The sequence below is a fragment of the Rhyacophila brunnea genome, unplaced genomic scaffold (assembly GCF_057557595.1).
Source record: "Rhyacophila brunnea isolate RB1 unplaced genomic scaffold, BYU_Rbru_1.0 scaffold_4, whole genome shotgun sequence".
In the NCBI taxonomy this organism is placed as follows: domain Eukaryota; kingdom Metazoa; phylum Arthropoda; class Insecta; order Trichoptera; family Rhyacophilidae; genus Rhyacophila; species Rhyacophila brunnea.
In genome coordinates, this window is record NW_028233068.1 from 23,633,980 (window position 1) to 23,648,535 (window position 14,556).

Sequence of the window (14,556 nt, forward strand, 5' to 3'; positions counted from 1 at the left end):
TCACACCTCGGAAATCAAAGCCTTCGACACCGGAAAACGTAATGTAACACAATAATAAAATTAACCCTGTAGCGTAGTTCAAAGCTTTTAGGTTAGGTAATTTGACACTGCACAATCCGGGTAATATTGTTCCTGTAATTGGCTCAACGTTTATTGGTCAGCAAAAAGTGTTACAAAAGAAAATTCCACATCACTAAGGCTTTGTCAAAAGCAGTATTTTATTTATTACTGCCAGTGTGTTATAATCCTATAAACTCGGGTACAATTTTGGGCTACGTTGGATTAAGACCATCCTACGTCACAGATAGCGTGTTTACGAATACATGTAACATGATTTCTCTAAGATACATAATTAATCTGCTATTGGTGGTGCTAATCGGGAGTGCAATATGTGTGTTTAACCAAATTGCTTCGGACGTCGATATATTCCAACTGCGTGAGTTGAATTGAATCAAAACAGATATAGTTATATATATCTTATATATTATTATAATATAGTTAATAATAATAATACAGTTTAATATATTGTTTTCATATTTACCTTATGTAGGTATGTTCCTCACTGTATTTTGATAATATTACGTTAGCACTTAAGTAAATCCATTTCATTATATTTTCTCATGTCATGTTATGCACGATTTAAATTTATAATTTTTAATGTCCTATTCATGTTTATAAAATTATCTTCAATTTGAATTTGTCACGTTATTATATAGAACCGGGATTTTGACTTACGGTACTTGATAGAAATTGAATAAACATTTTCATTGATGAAAGACATATACTATTTCATAGGAATCGGCTGTAGACAGAGAACATAAGATGAAACATAAGAAACAATAAGAGAAGAAAGTTACCTTCCGGATGTGACTGTAAAAAAGTACAATTCTCAATTGTGGATAAATATGCGATAAACTTAAACCTGTTAAAGAATGTGGTATTTTCAATATTTAAATCTGCATCATAATATGCATTCAATTTTATGACATAAACGAAATGCTGATTTAATATTGCTAATATTTGAGGACACTGGACGAGATTTATATTTCTTGCTTTTAATGGCCTGGCCATTATTAAGTCATAAACTAAGTTTGGTGGCTTCAGAGTCTTGGCATATAGAGACTGAGTTACGCATTTCTATCTTATTAATCTGTTATATGACTAGTAATACGATGTATCTATAGTCTAAGAGTAATACGGTTTTCGCCTTGCGGCATATTAACACTATAACATTTTATTGATATTGTCGATCGGATATGTTGATAATCATTTTTTTTATAATAGCGTTTATTTACACTTAGAGTTGGGTTTTGGGAATTTCCCGACCGAAGTTCCCGAGAAATTTTCTAGATTTTCCATCCCGAATCTCGAGAATTCAAATTTTTAACATTTCGGGAAATCCCGGATTTCGAGAATCTTTCCTCGGGATTCGAGATTTCTTATATATTATCTTACATATTATCGAATTTTAATTGAAAAAAAAAACGATTTTCTATATGAAAAAAGTGGACAGAAAACACAAAACGTTCAAAGACTGATCGGGGCATTACACACAATTAAGCCAACGTCGACTCAAAATGAGCGCAATTTTTGCAACATCAGGGAATTTTGTGTCTTAAAAACGTACATGATTGTCAGACGCAGCGATTGACAGTTTGTGTTTTTTGAAATTATATTTTAATAAGTAATGTTTTGAATTATTTTCCTACTTTTATTTTGTTTGTCTTCTTACATAAATAAAAAAAATCAGGTTTTTTTGGAATTTGTCTGTTACACTGATTTTAGGATTTTTACAGGTTTTTTTTTAAATTTCCCGATATCTTGAGAATTCTTGAGAATTCTTTTCTGGAAATCCCGAATCTCGAGAATTCGAAATTTCATCATTTCGGGAAATCCCGAATCTCGAGATTGAAATTTTCTCGGGAAATACCCAACTCTATGTACACTATACTAGCAAAATTCGGCTGCTAAAAAGAAAATTGACCAATTTTATTAATATTTTTGTGACATAATTTATCATTCTGTATAATGTAAGTATATACTCCGTGTACACGTGCATGGAGTAACTGCTGACAATAGGTACATATTATCGCGGCCATAACGTGACGTAACATAACATAAAAAATGCACGTGTGAACACGTAATATCGTGAAAATTGCAAGATTGCATGCATGAATCAAACAAGTTCAGAAGCTTCTGAATTTTCACGCGACAGTTCAACCATGTCCGATCCTAATAAGATCATATGGGCCTCCACAGAGTAGAGGTTTGTATTAACAGATTTTGTTTTTAAGAGAAATGGATGTCAGCCACTTGCTCAACATATATGGTCCATACTCTGACTCATACACAAATTGAAAAAGAATATATGTACTTGCTAGACCCACGATTCGAACATGGGACTCACGATGCTAAGGGCCGACGCTTAAGCCGCGCGGCCACTGTGGCGCCACGATGGACCGTGCAATATCTTATTTTTTTCGATCTGCGCCTGCGCAGTAGAACGATATTAACGAACCTGTTGGTAAAAAAACGAACACCGCGCAGAGACTCATTTTAAGGTTAACCGATTTTCACGACCTATCAAATAGTAACATAAAATGACAACATCGCCTCTTGCTTACTCTTGAAGAATGAGATTGGCGAGACAGTAAGCACTTTTACGTGTAGAGTAACAGTTATAGTTTAAAATACAAACTATCGGTGCAAGTAAATCTATGCATGTATACAGGCGTTAATGTACCCCGATGAGTTTAATAAAAATACTCATACTCAATGCAACACTGAAATATACAACAATAATATTATGTTGTGTATTTTCTTCAGTGTTTTAGCGAATATATTAATATTATACATAATAACTATTATTTTTACTGTGATATCTTGTGAAAAACATGCTATTGAACTTTTAATTTTGATTGGTGTTTTAAGCTCTAAAAATGTGAAAATATGTAAAACTGAAAAGAATATCACGAATGAGTGTTATTATTTCTTTAACACGGAGTAAATAAATACTGGTTTACAACCAATTGGTAGATACATCAGAAGATTTCTTTTTATCTATTCCTGAATAATACATAAACTATCAAGTGAAAAAAGAAATTGTTAAAGATAAAGGTCTTTGATCTGTCCGCGCCGGTCAATTGACCGAGAACCGTGTTCCATACCCATATTATGAGAAAAAATGTAAAAGTAACTGAAATATATATAAAAAAAACTCCCCTTTATAATAATATTGTGACCTTTAAAACAGTTATGAATTCCTTACAGCTAAAGAATGCCAAATGTATGGATTTTGTTTTTCGAACTACGTTATATTAATATAATACGTAGGTATTAAAGTATGAATAAGTATGGCGATATAATTCCGGCGAAGGAGGGCAAAGGAGTTTTCTGGCAACATCGTTGGTCTGGAATTGATGTTTCCTTTTTGCCGTGAACATTTTTAAGCAAAGGTTTTTAGCGTATACCGAGTATGAAGCGAGGAGTTTTCCTAACGGCGCGAGAAGAAAAGGGACGCCGGCGTGCGAAAGAACGGAGCGAAACGACGTCCATTCATATGGCAAGTATAAATGCTAAAATGCCTAGCTAAAAAGGAACCTGTAAACCTACATAAATTATTTTGTATGGGTGTATATGTGTATACACTTCCATCGGGAAGTTTTGTTTCGAATAAAGCATTAAAAATGATAACGTAACATGAAAATCTTTACTCAAAATGTTAAAAATAATTTTAATGAAAATTAAAGTTTCAATTTATATTATACTTAATTAATATTTTTTTTTTGTTAATTCACGTGTCGCTTAGGTTTTGCGATACATAAAATGATAATTATTGCATATATTATAAATGTACATAATATATATAATATAATAGCATATATGTGTATACAATCGTACGCTATGCTGCTGTGTCACTATTATTAAAATTTAATTTATAAATAAAAACGATAGGTAGGTATGGATTTCCAAAACGAACCATAATCCATGCTATTATTTATATTTTTTCTTTGTACTGGTATTATACGTAATAATAAAATCGTCATCATTTGGATAAAATTCACATGTTAGTTGTTAAATGAATATTTAGTTTTGTAGTTGAAATGTGGATGTGACGATTTCACAAAGTTCGGCGATAGTACGCAATACTAATCAAAAATAGTGGTAAACTCTAAGGGCGGCCTTCGACCAGAATTGGATCGACCCCTGATGATGATGCATATATTATTATGTTAGTTTTAACCATGTGGTATTGTAATTTATGTTTTCAGGCGGCTTTCTTTAAAAATCATTTGGATAGGCAAAGGCGCTTTGATGTTTGGCTGACCTATAAAGAGAAGTGGTAATTCATAATTTTGACTTTATAAATTTTCAGTGATGCATATTATGTTTACACCCACGGTGGCCGCGCGGCTTAAGCGTTGGACTATCACGCCGTGGGTCTCAGGTTCAAATCCTGGGTCTGGCAAGTACACATATTGTTTTTCAATTTGTGTGTGAGTCTGGGTATGGACCTAATAGGTTAAGTAAGTGGCTGACATCCATTTATCGTAAAAAAACAAAATCTGTTAATACAAACCTCCACTCTGTGGAGGCCCATATGATCCTATTAGGATCGGACATGGTCGGAAATATTATGTTTCTGATGTGTTACGAAACAATGGTATGCGATGGTCAGTTTTCTAACAAATAAAATTGCAAAAATAACAATGTTTTTTCTCGGTTTGTAGGGAGAAATTAAAGGTTCTAATGACTAATATTATTTATCGCTATACATCGACCTACTCCCATAGATATATGATATTGTATGATATTTGAAACTTAGATCATCGGTTGTATTGTATAATAAGTGTATACGTTATTGTGTTTAATGGTCGCGCGTCGCAATTGACTTTCCCAATTTTTTTGTTTTTATTCTTCCATTTTCCATGCACACCGAAAGCGTGAAATGCTTTCATTTTATTACACCCCTAACGCAATTGAAAAATTTTCGGCATAAATTTAATTAAAAATAAAACAGTATTTGAATGATAACTTGGCGGTCTCTTCTTGAGTCTTTTCGCGAAGTTTCAAGATTTTCGTATTATTATCACTTAGAAAATGTTGGTTTTATCATATTTTAATGAATGTAACCGTCGTTTAAACAATGGATTTAATTTCGGTTGGTTTTACTAAAAGAGCAGTGTCAACAAGGCTCGAAATCTCTATAGATCAACCGGTACAAAATTTTGTTTAACGGAAAATTGAACTCCTCAGATAATTGACCGCAGCCGAAAAACAATGTTATATTATATTTTAGTTTTTAATATTTCTTTGTTTACGTTGCTGAATTGTTCAAGACTTATTTATTTACCAGTATACTCGAATTATTCGAAATTCAAGAGAGTCTATGACAATGTCTTCACAACTATCTATCTAAGCTATTTAAAATTGTTTGTTTATAGTTATGGCTTATTTACGATTTTTTATTATTATAGTACGTAATTGTCACTGAGCAATTAAAGATATGTCTTTGGGCTATAATACAGTTTCAGAGAGTCAGCGCCTCCCCAAACCATCATTTATTATGTGATGTATAATTATTGCGAAATTAATGTTTAGAATAACTTGGGAGGGAGTTGGGACCACATTTTTTGCAATATTAATAGGTGCACCTACAAATAATTTGATTAGGTAACAGTCACTAATAGTGAATTAATATAATATTATAATATAGAATTATCATTTAAAAGAACATTGCACTGGCCGCATTGACTTCGATGGTAGTGTATATAATATACAGTGTTTTAGTTTGAAATAAAGCAGTTTTTCAAAACGTGAGGTACCTAAGTATATTTTGTGTTTATAATGGCATTTAAATACGAAATCATGAATACCGTAAAAAAGAGTACACATATTTAAATTTTATTGTACATATATGTTGTTACATATTGTAACATTGAGCTGAGTCCTGAATTCAGCCAATTCAAAGGGATGCTAAGTATTCTGCGATCGATTTGCGTACTTTTGTAAAGACCCTCCATTCGATATGACAAGGATTTAATCTTGGTATTATTAATAATAGCAAGTGGCAAAACTATTCGTATTACCCTAACTGATACTTAAGTAGATATAAAAGGGATCAACGACTAGGTATGGTTAAATTTATTATGAATATTAATATCAGTATTTTTTTACAGAACAAAAATATTATATATTTTTTTTTATAATTGCACACAAACTGTAGATATTATTGTGATTAAAGGTAAATTATGTGGTATTTTATAACGTATAACATTATACACTATAATCGTTAAATGGTTGAAATGGCAACGGGTCAGACATGTTGCTCGGCGAGTGGACGACCGCTAGACAAATTAATGCCGTCATACAGTGGTACCTAAGGGGCAACTAAATGCTCACAGGGACGCCATAAAACCAGCTGGACAGACGAGCTGATAAAGTTCGGTGGATATACGTGGAAACGAAAAACTAGGGACCGAGAAGTGGAGAGAGCTATAGGAGGCTTTCATCCAGCAGTGGATGATGGCCCATCAAGAAGTAGATGACCCCGGTTGATGATGATGATGACATTATAATCGGTAACAATGTAGGCAAACTCGTAAACGAAGAACGTTTTGTGGCAATGGGAATCGAAACTAGGTAGGTACTACACTTAAAACGAGATGTTACACATTCCAAATTTTAAGAGGATGAATCGTCAGTAATATTTTTGAAAATTTACAATAAGGTACATGTCTTTAAAGAGGTACCTACTGAAATAGATTACACAAAAATAATTAGATGGAAAGGTAAAGATGAGTTACATGAAGTTTGAACATGATGGATGGCAGATTTGTATTCTTGAAAGATTTTCATTACCTCAGCAGTGAAAAATTGATAGTTTTAGAAGAAAATGTATTTCCTAATATAAATTATAGTGTATGAAGTCTTATATTAGTTACTAAATGTATTTAAATTCCAGATAAATTGTATTGATAATCAGTGTTTATTACACCACACAGTAGTCGTGTAACACGGTGGTTTAAATATAAATATTAAATTAAAAATTGTGGAGAGATAAAAATGATTGCAATTGGAAAGGTAAGATATTATAGCATATATATATTTTTTTTTTATTGCGTGGCATTCAGGGGCAGGCTTATGAGAACTATAAGTGCCCGCAGGAGTGAAGCGGGCCCCCAAATACAATAAATGCTTAGAAAAATTACCCAAATCGTTGGCAAAAACATTTTAAAGACGTTTAAAATGTTGTTTATTATTGAAACATTTATTTCAGACAATGAACGCAGTAAGTAAATTGCTGCGGTAATAAAAGAATGTCATTATTTTGGGCTGTAGAATTATTATCACCTTTCAAAACACTTATCGTCGAATTACGAAAAGACATTCTTGAATTTTATACAAAAAACAAACACACAAGAAAAAAACATAAAAAATATTAAATCTTACTAAAGACTCTAAAAATGAAACAAACATGTATAACAGTATAACCCAATATATATCGTCACCTCAAAGATAACTCTGATTTGGTCATTGTTGGGAAAATGAAATTTAAACTTTACTTAATTAACATAAATCTAGGCTATAATTATTATTTAAAATAAAAATGGAAAATTATGCTTGTCTAATTGGGAACAATTAAATAATGTTCAAGTGTATGAAAAATATTAAAGATATACTTACTTATTATTTTATGTATTTAATGCAAACATTTATATGGTCTTAATATTTTCAAACACAAAATTAATACAGTAGGTACCCATTAACTTCTGACTTACCCGATTTTATAATTTTATGGAGAAAGAGATTTGGAATCATATTCAATAGCTATCTCAAAAAACAGTGAAAATCAAGTTATGTAGTTGTAGTATTGGGATGACGATGTGTATAGAAGCTTTGTCTGTAATTACTTCTTAGTTGTAGAATTAGTGAAAAACGAATCAGTTGAATCGATATTGAATATATTTCTTGTAATTATAAGTGTAATATTGAAGAAAAATATAACAATACAAATTGATGAGTAGTTACATACTCACAAAATATTGACTTGGATTTAAGAAATGTATACTTAAGAGATTAATGCTAATATAATGCAGGGTTTTGCATCGTCTTTATGCAGTTGAATTCTGTTTAAAATCATAAATATATATGTTTTTTCCTATATCCTAATTAATTGATGCTACGAGTGGCCCCCAAATAATTGAATCCACTCTTGGTGATATTCCATGTCATAAGTAGTCAATGACTGAATTTAAGTTTGCTTATATATATTACTAAAAAATATTTTAATGTAATAAATTAATGAAAAATGATTATGCTATAAAATACATAAAAAACATATTTCGTTACATAAAATAATTTCAAAAATGATGCGCAAATATTGAAAAATATAGTGCTGGATACATATTATGATTATTATTGTAACAGCTGTTTAAATGACACTCAAAGAAGATAAACTCACGGAAAGTTAATATTGTTAGCATTCTAAGGTTTTAAATACCTAAGTATATCTTATTTTAGCTAACCATTTTTTTTAAATATCTTAAATGTTTATATTCTGTCTTTTGGCAAATAGATTATTGTTGTTAAAATAATACATTGATTGATTCAGCATTTAGTTTTTACAATTATTTGATTTTCTAATCGTTGTTACGGTTATTTTAACAGAATTTTTATGAGGAATAGTTGTCAGCCAGTTATCCAACCCATTGAATATTTGTAATAAATTAGATGCATTTTTGCTAGCTGCGACGACTTTGGAGACGGCGGCTATAGTTATAATAAATTGATTTCTTCAAATTTTTGATGCCAATACAGATTTATTTACAGTGAAATAATATCGCATATAAAAGCGAAATAACGAGTATTTAAACATACCAATAATGTATGTACCTACTTTTATTATTGAATGATTTTGCTACAAAGGTTTGTTGAATATCAGAGCATCCCAAAAATAATGCAGTTTTTTAAGATTGTGTGAAATGATACAGTTTTTTTATTAAGTTTAATCCAAGTTATATTTTCCAATATTATTTAAGATTTCTTCCCATTTTCCCTTTACATTTGAAATTCCTTAACGATAAGAATTCTCTCGGTTTTGAGCTGAAGAATGAAGAATATATATTTCAGAGGTTTTTCCATATTATATAAATACATATTTCAAATAATATTAAAAACGTATCCTGATAAAAAGAAATATTAAAATTGTCAAATATTGTCAAGTACCTTTAGTTTTTAGATTGTATTAGATTCCCCCCACACAATAGTTTTATTTCTATATTGACCTCTAACTTCCGTGAAAACGACACAAGTTATTTTATTTTTGTGTTAACTGCAATACTAAGCAATTATGTAGTCATTATTATTGTATAATTAAAAATCAACTAGAATATCATAGTCAGCAAATTTGATGTTTATATTAAAAAAATGTGAATATATTATTTATATAAAATTAATAAGCTGTGCCTAAGCAATATTTTCATTGTATATAATCATGTTTCAGCTAAAAAATATCTGTTGTCAAAAGCAAATCAGCTGTAATGTAAAATGCTTACTTGCATAATTCCTACAATATTTTAAGTCAATTACGTAACACTTGAATACCTATCCTACTTTCACTTGAAGATGAATTGTTTTTGTTGGTTTGCGTGATAGTATTAATTGAATCAATATATCATAATATTTAAGACAGAAAATACAGATAATTAAAATATACAGTAAGAATTCACAATAAAAGTTATATGTACATATCTAGGCTATATTAAAATAAGTATATTGTGTAGTTAAACTAATATTGGTTAAAATTTATTGCAATTCAATTTACGATACAATTCTTTTTGTGATACAGCGTGTAAGTAGACTTTGCGCTTGTAAAATACGTTCTGTGTATACCTATGTCTACTTTTATATTCAATATACGGAACTAATAATACAATAAGCTTATCAGTACTTTATCGTTGAGTGGCATATTAATGTTCTTGCGGTTAGTAGATTATACAAAAAAACTGGTGCAAAAAGATATCAAATTTATGAATAGAGAGCTAAGATAGGTTTGATATGAAACTCCGCCATGAAATCGTTATCATTATATACTATATCCGCCATAGTCTAATTAATTCCCGAACTATGTTCTGCGGAATACTGGTGTTCCGTGAAAATCTGTTGATTTATGCAACGGTTGCAACGGTTGATGCAACGGTTGCAACAAATTCACACATGTTTGACTTATTTATGTGTTACGTTTTATAAATAATTATTGCCCTTTCTCATTTTTTGAAGTTATATCTACTTCTTTTGACGCATTTGAGAAATCAGATCAGTGTGTATTTTTGACGAGTGACATGTAACACATAATTAATTTTTTCACACGAAAAAAAACGCACTCGATTGGATTCGAACCACCGATTGTTCGGTTATCAGCCAAACGCACGACTTTTACGCCACAGTATGATACTGCAATCGTGACGATTATACAGTATAATATTATAGTTTATAATTGTTCCGTTGCCTAGGCAGCGAATTTATTATTGTCGGCCATTTGCAATTCCTTACGTAAACAAACGATTAAACGTCAGAGTGACAGTTGGTACTGGTAAAATAAAAACAATGAGAAACCATTATATAATTTAGTAATATAAATTAAAGTGTATATAAATAAACCAACGGCGTTCCAATAAGCGGCCCTTTTTCTTGAGTGTGTAGTTTAACAAGATAATTAAGAGCTAGTCAAAGAATCCAGTTTATCACAAGTTTTTGTTTTGTTTTATTACGCCAAAGAAGTATAACTTCTAATGCGCGTACATAAGTACACAGACCGATTTTTTTATTAATTTTATTGATTATGTATTATTAATATACCCTACTAAACAAACGAGGTACTCAGTTAAAATTTTAGAATTTGCGGTGTGTTCCATCGCAGAAAAAGTTTGAGAAACCTAATCTATTACTAATCTAATATCTTAGTAAATAAATAGTATTAGAAATTTCTTTATAATACAACATGTAATAAAATTAACGTAGAAGATTTGAGAAAATTTATATGTTATATTTGCGCGCTGTACGAGATTACGAGATGTTCGATTAAATTCGAATACAGTGAGTATGACTAGCACTGATGTCAAATGGATTGTGTTAAAATATTCTATATTTAAAATATGACAGTTTCTTTGACATTTCTGTGCGTCGGATACCATTTATACCCTTACGGATTATGTAAATTGTAATAAACCGAATCGATAGAAATTCTAGATTACTTAATTAGAAAATTGACATTTACAATTTTATGTCTTCCAAGTATCCTTAAAATAGTTTACCATTTTAGCACTTATGTATATCAAATTAATTTAATTTCTACGATGTGGCCTACACACGTACTTACTATTTGTGTTGTTTATATAAGTGAATAAGAAATTTATCACTGGCTCAACCTATTCGGTTCATATTCAAACTGCAAACACACATTGAAAAACAACATTCTAATTTTACAAACTTGTGATTTGAACCCGAGATTTGCAGACACGTTATCATTCAACAATTTTATTTTTGCAGGTGCTTATCATAAGTAGGTATTATTAATTTTGTATAATACATTGCATCTAATTATAAACAAGGAATATTAAGTTATTTGAAGGGTGACCAACAGGCCGTTAGATCAACGAGACAATCAAGTTTAGCGGAAGAGTTTTTGTGACAACAAAAAGAAAAGTGGATTTAACAAGGAGATGCCTTTATCCAGCGGTCGATTAAAAGTGCTTGAGATAATGAATTAACTTTACTATTCTATAAAATGTTTCAAGAATGTGATTTTTATAAGTATATAATTTTTATTTTATATATTTTTTATATGTTTAGGATTACAATAATATATTATATAATATTACATATTATTATTAACATTATCAGTTATTATGTTGATGGATAATAAGTATGCGAATGTAATAGAATATGTAACCAGATATTGTGAAATTCATTTCGATATACAAGAGTATATATATATGTATACGAAATCCAGTACGGATAACTATTTACAACCCTTTACGCCGCAAATGAAGTGAAAAGATAATAATACCTTGAATGAATGAAGTTTTGCGGTCCAATCTCTTGGCATTTCAAAAATAGGACATACAATATTACTTTCTCAGTTGAAATATCAAATTATTATCACCGCATACGTAATGTATTAAAGCTATAAATAGCAAAGACGTACTTACAGTGATAGTGTTAAAGGATTATATTAAAATGAAGACGAAAATTTTATAATTACTATTACGATTGAATATAGATACATACAGCCAATTTAACAATATTTCATATTTTAATACATATTAAATCAATACACGATAATTATTTTAAAATACATTCATTTAAACGTAGTAGTAAAAGTAGCATATACAAAGTATAATTGAGGTAGTTATTGATAAATGTACCCTTGAATTAGCTAATTCGATATTATGTAAACCAACATTCTATTTTTAGTAAATTTATGCGAAGTAATAGCAAGTGAAATAATTATGATCACATTACCAAAGTAATAAAATTACCTTTTAATATGTCCTTATGCGGTGTATTTAAATCAGTGCAATGGGAAATCCAAGTAATGGGTAAGTATATCAATCACTTTTCGGCTCCTCTCTCTGTTACAAAATGTAACAAATCCAGATCAAATCATAATTGACGAAGTTTCTCCAAAATCACTGTCACAAAAATAATCAAATCGCGAGGTTGTGTTAAAACCGGATGCTGTCGATTTTTCGTTTTTCTTGCTGTAATCCTGTTAAACACTGAATCGATTTGTGGCACTTGCCTTTTCACGAATGCTATATGGCAGGCTGAGTGGAAAGCGTTAGGCGCCGCGACGCGGGGGAAAAGGACGTCTCGCTTCGGCGATCGACGTCGAAATGCGACGTCAGTGTTTCAGATGGCGCTGCCTTCGCGCTGGAAACAAATCGCAAGAACGCAGGCTTCATACACTTTTTTTACAGGTTAGAATGTTGTTTAGGGATTTTTATGCGAGGCTGTTCCGGAGATGAAAATGGATCTGAGTACTTATGAGTGAAGTGTTGATTGGGTCACGTAGTATCGGAATAGTTATATAAACACATTTAGCCGCGAGCGCCTAAAACAATACATACTCAATGAAATATGTTTACACTAAATATAATCTGATTACATAAATAATAATGAAATTATGTATTCGAAAACGTGTTAGTATTTTTGTATCTTTAAATCGGAGGGTAAAAATAATATCATATCATCTAAATTATATTACATATAAGAAAAACAGTGTTACCAGTAAGTAATATTCAATTTTACTAATTATTACTTCACTACATTTTTAAGAATTTAAAAACTTAAATTGAAGGAAATATTATTAAAATATATTTTTAACGACATGTTTGAATTTTTTTTTGAACCCTTATATTCCTTATAAAAATTAAGATTTTTAAAATTGTTTTTTAAGTCAATAATAATTTTAATTTTACAAATAATAAATAAGTATTATTAAGAAATAAACATATACCCTAGTATGTTATTTATTGGAACTACAGAAGCCAAGCAACATGCAAACTGAATATTAAATCGAGTATGTTAAGCCACAAGGTGTATGAAGTCAATTTACAATTTTACAGGAGAGGTAAATTCAGTAATATTTTTTTTATATGAACATAACAGTCTTACCAAAATAATGTTATTATTTCGCCACTGTCTTGTTGATGGGATTTTTAAGAAACAATTTGACCCCAATGATTATTTCATTCTCTCAAAATGTCTCTTACTCCCCTTTGGCGTTGCAGATATCATGATGGAGCAAAAAGCATGCAAATGTTTACTGCGCATCGAATAAAATGTAGAAATAAATTATTTTAGATTAAAACTTGGAAACTGTTTTACAAAACAATTGAAGATCGTTTAGCAGTCATTCGTATTCAAATTTCATTAGGTATACACTATCGAATTGGTTATTAGTTAAATTGTACATGCATATACGCGTAGATTACGGCAATTCTTTCAGAATATTGCGAGCTTTGGATCGAATATCAAACAATTAATGCTTATTAATTAATTATTAAGTATTTAGCAATTTATTGTTTCCGCACGTCCTATAATGAGGTTTAAAGTTAATTAATAATAAGTGCATTGAAATATACCTAATGCTAGTAAATTCATCTAAATAAAACGATTCCGTAAAGAATTTAATAAAGAACAGGCGAGAGATCGCAAATTATGTCATTCATGTAAGCGATACTATGCCATTGCGAGTGTCTGTTAGATTGTCCTGTCACGTAGAGTTTGCCTATATCATCTCAGAATTTCGGCGTATATTCTCTTGTTACTGTGAAGTATATTGAGATAGCTGTGGCGATCGTTGTTGGAAGGCGCCTCAAGTCTGAGCGGCCCTGCTATGTATGTCGGTCTTAGAGGTCACATCCAACGTACAGCTACGAGATCTCGTAGACACTGCAGTGTTTTGCAATGCGTAGCACGCGTGCGTGCGCTGGGAAATATTTCAGTATAATTTGTACTCAAATTTAGAGTTCAATTTCATAATCTGTG

At 30.6% G+C, this 14,556-nt stretch overlaps 1 protein-coding gene across 2 annotated transcripts in view; it reads right to left on the reverse strand.

The window, feature by feature from the left end:
* The window catches only part of LOC147067116 (putative sodium/potassium/calcium exchanger CG1090), a 60,497-nt gene extending 47,594 nt beyond the window's left edge, over positions 1–12,903 (reverse strand). For both annotated transcript variants that reach the window (XM_085954475.1, XM_085954473.1), the window contains exon 1: positions 12,543–12,903. The gene's annotated coding sequence lies outside the window, so the exon portion shown is untranslated. The remainder of the gene's footprint in view (positions 1–12,542) is intronic.
* Positions 12,904–14,556: the final 1,653 nt, after the last annotated feature.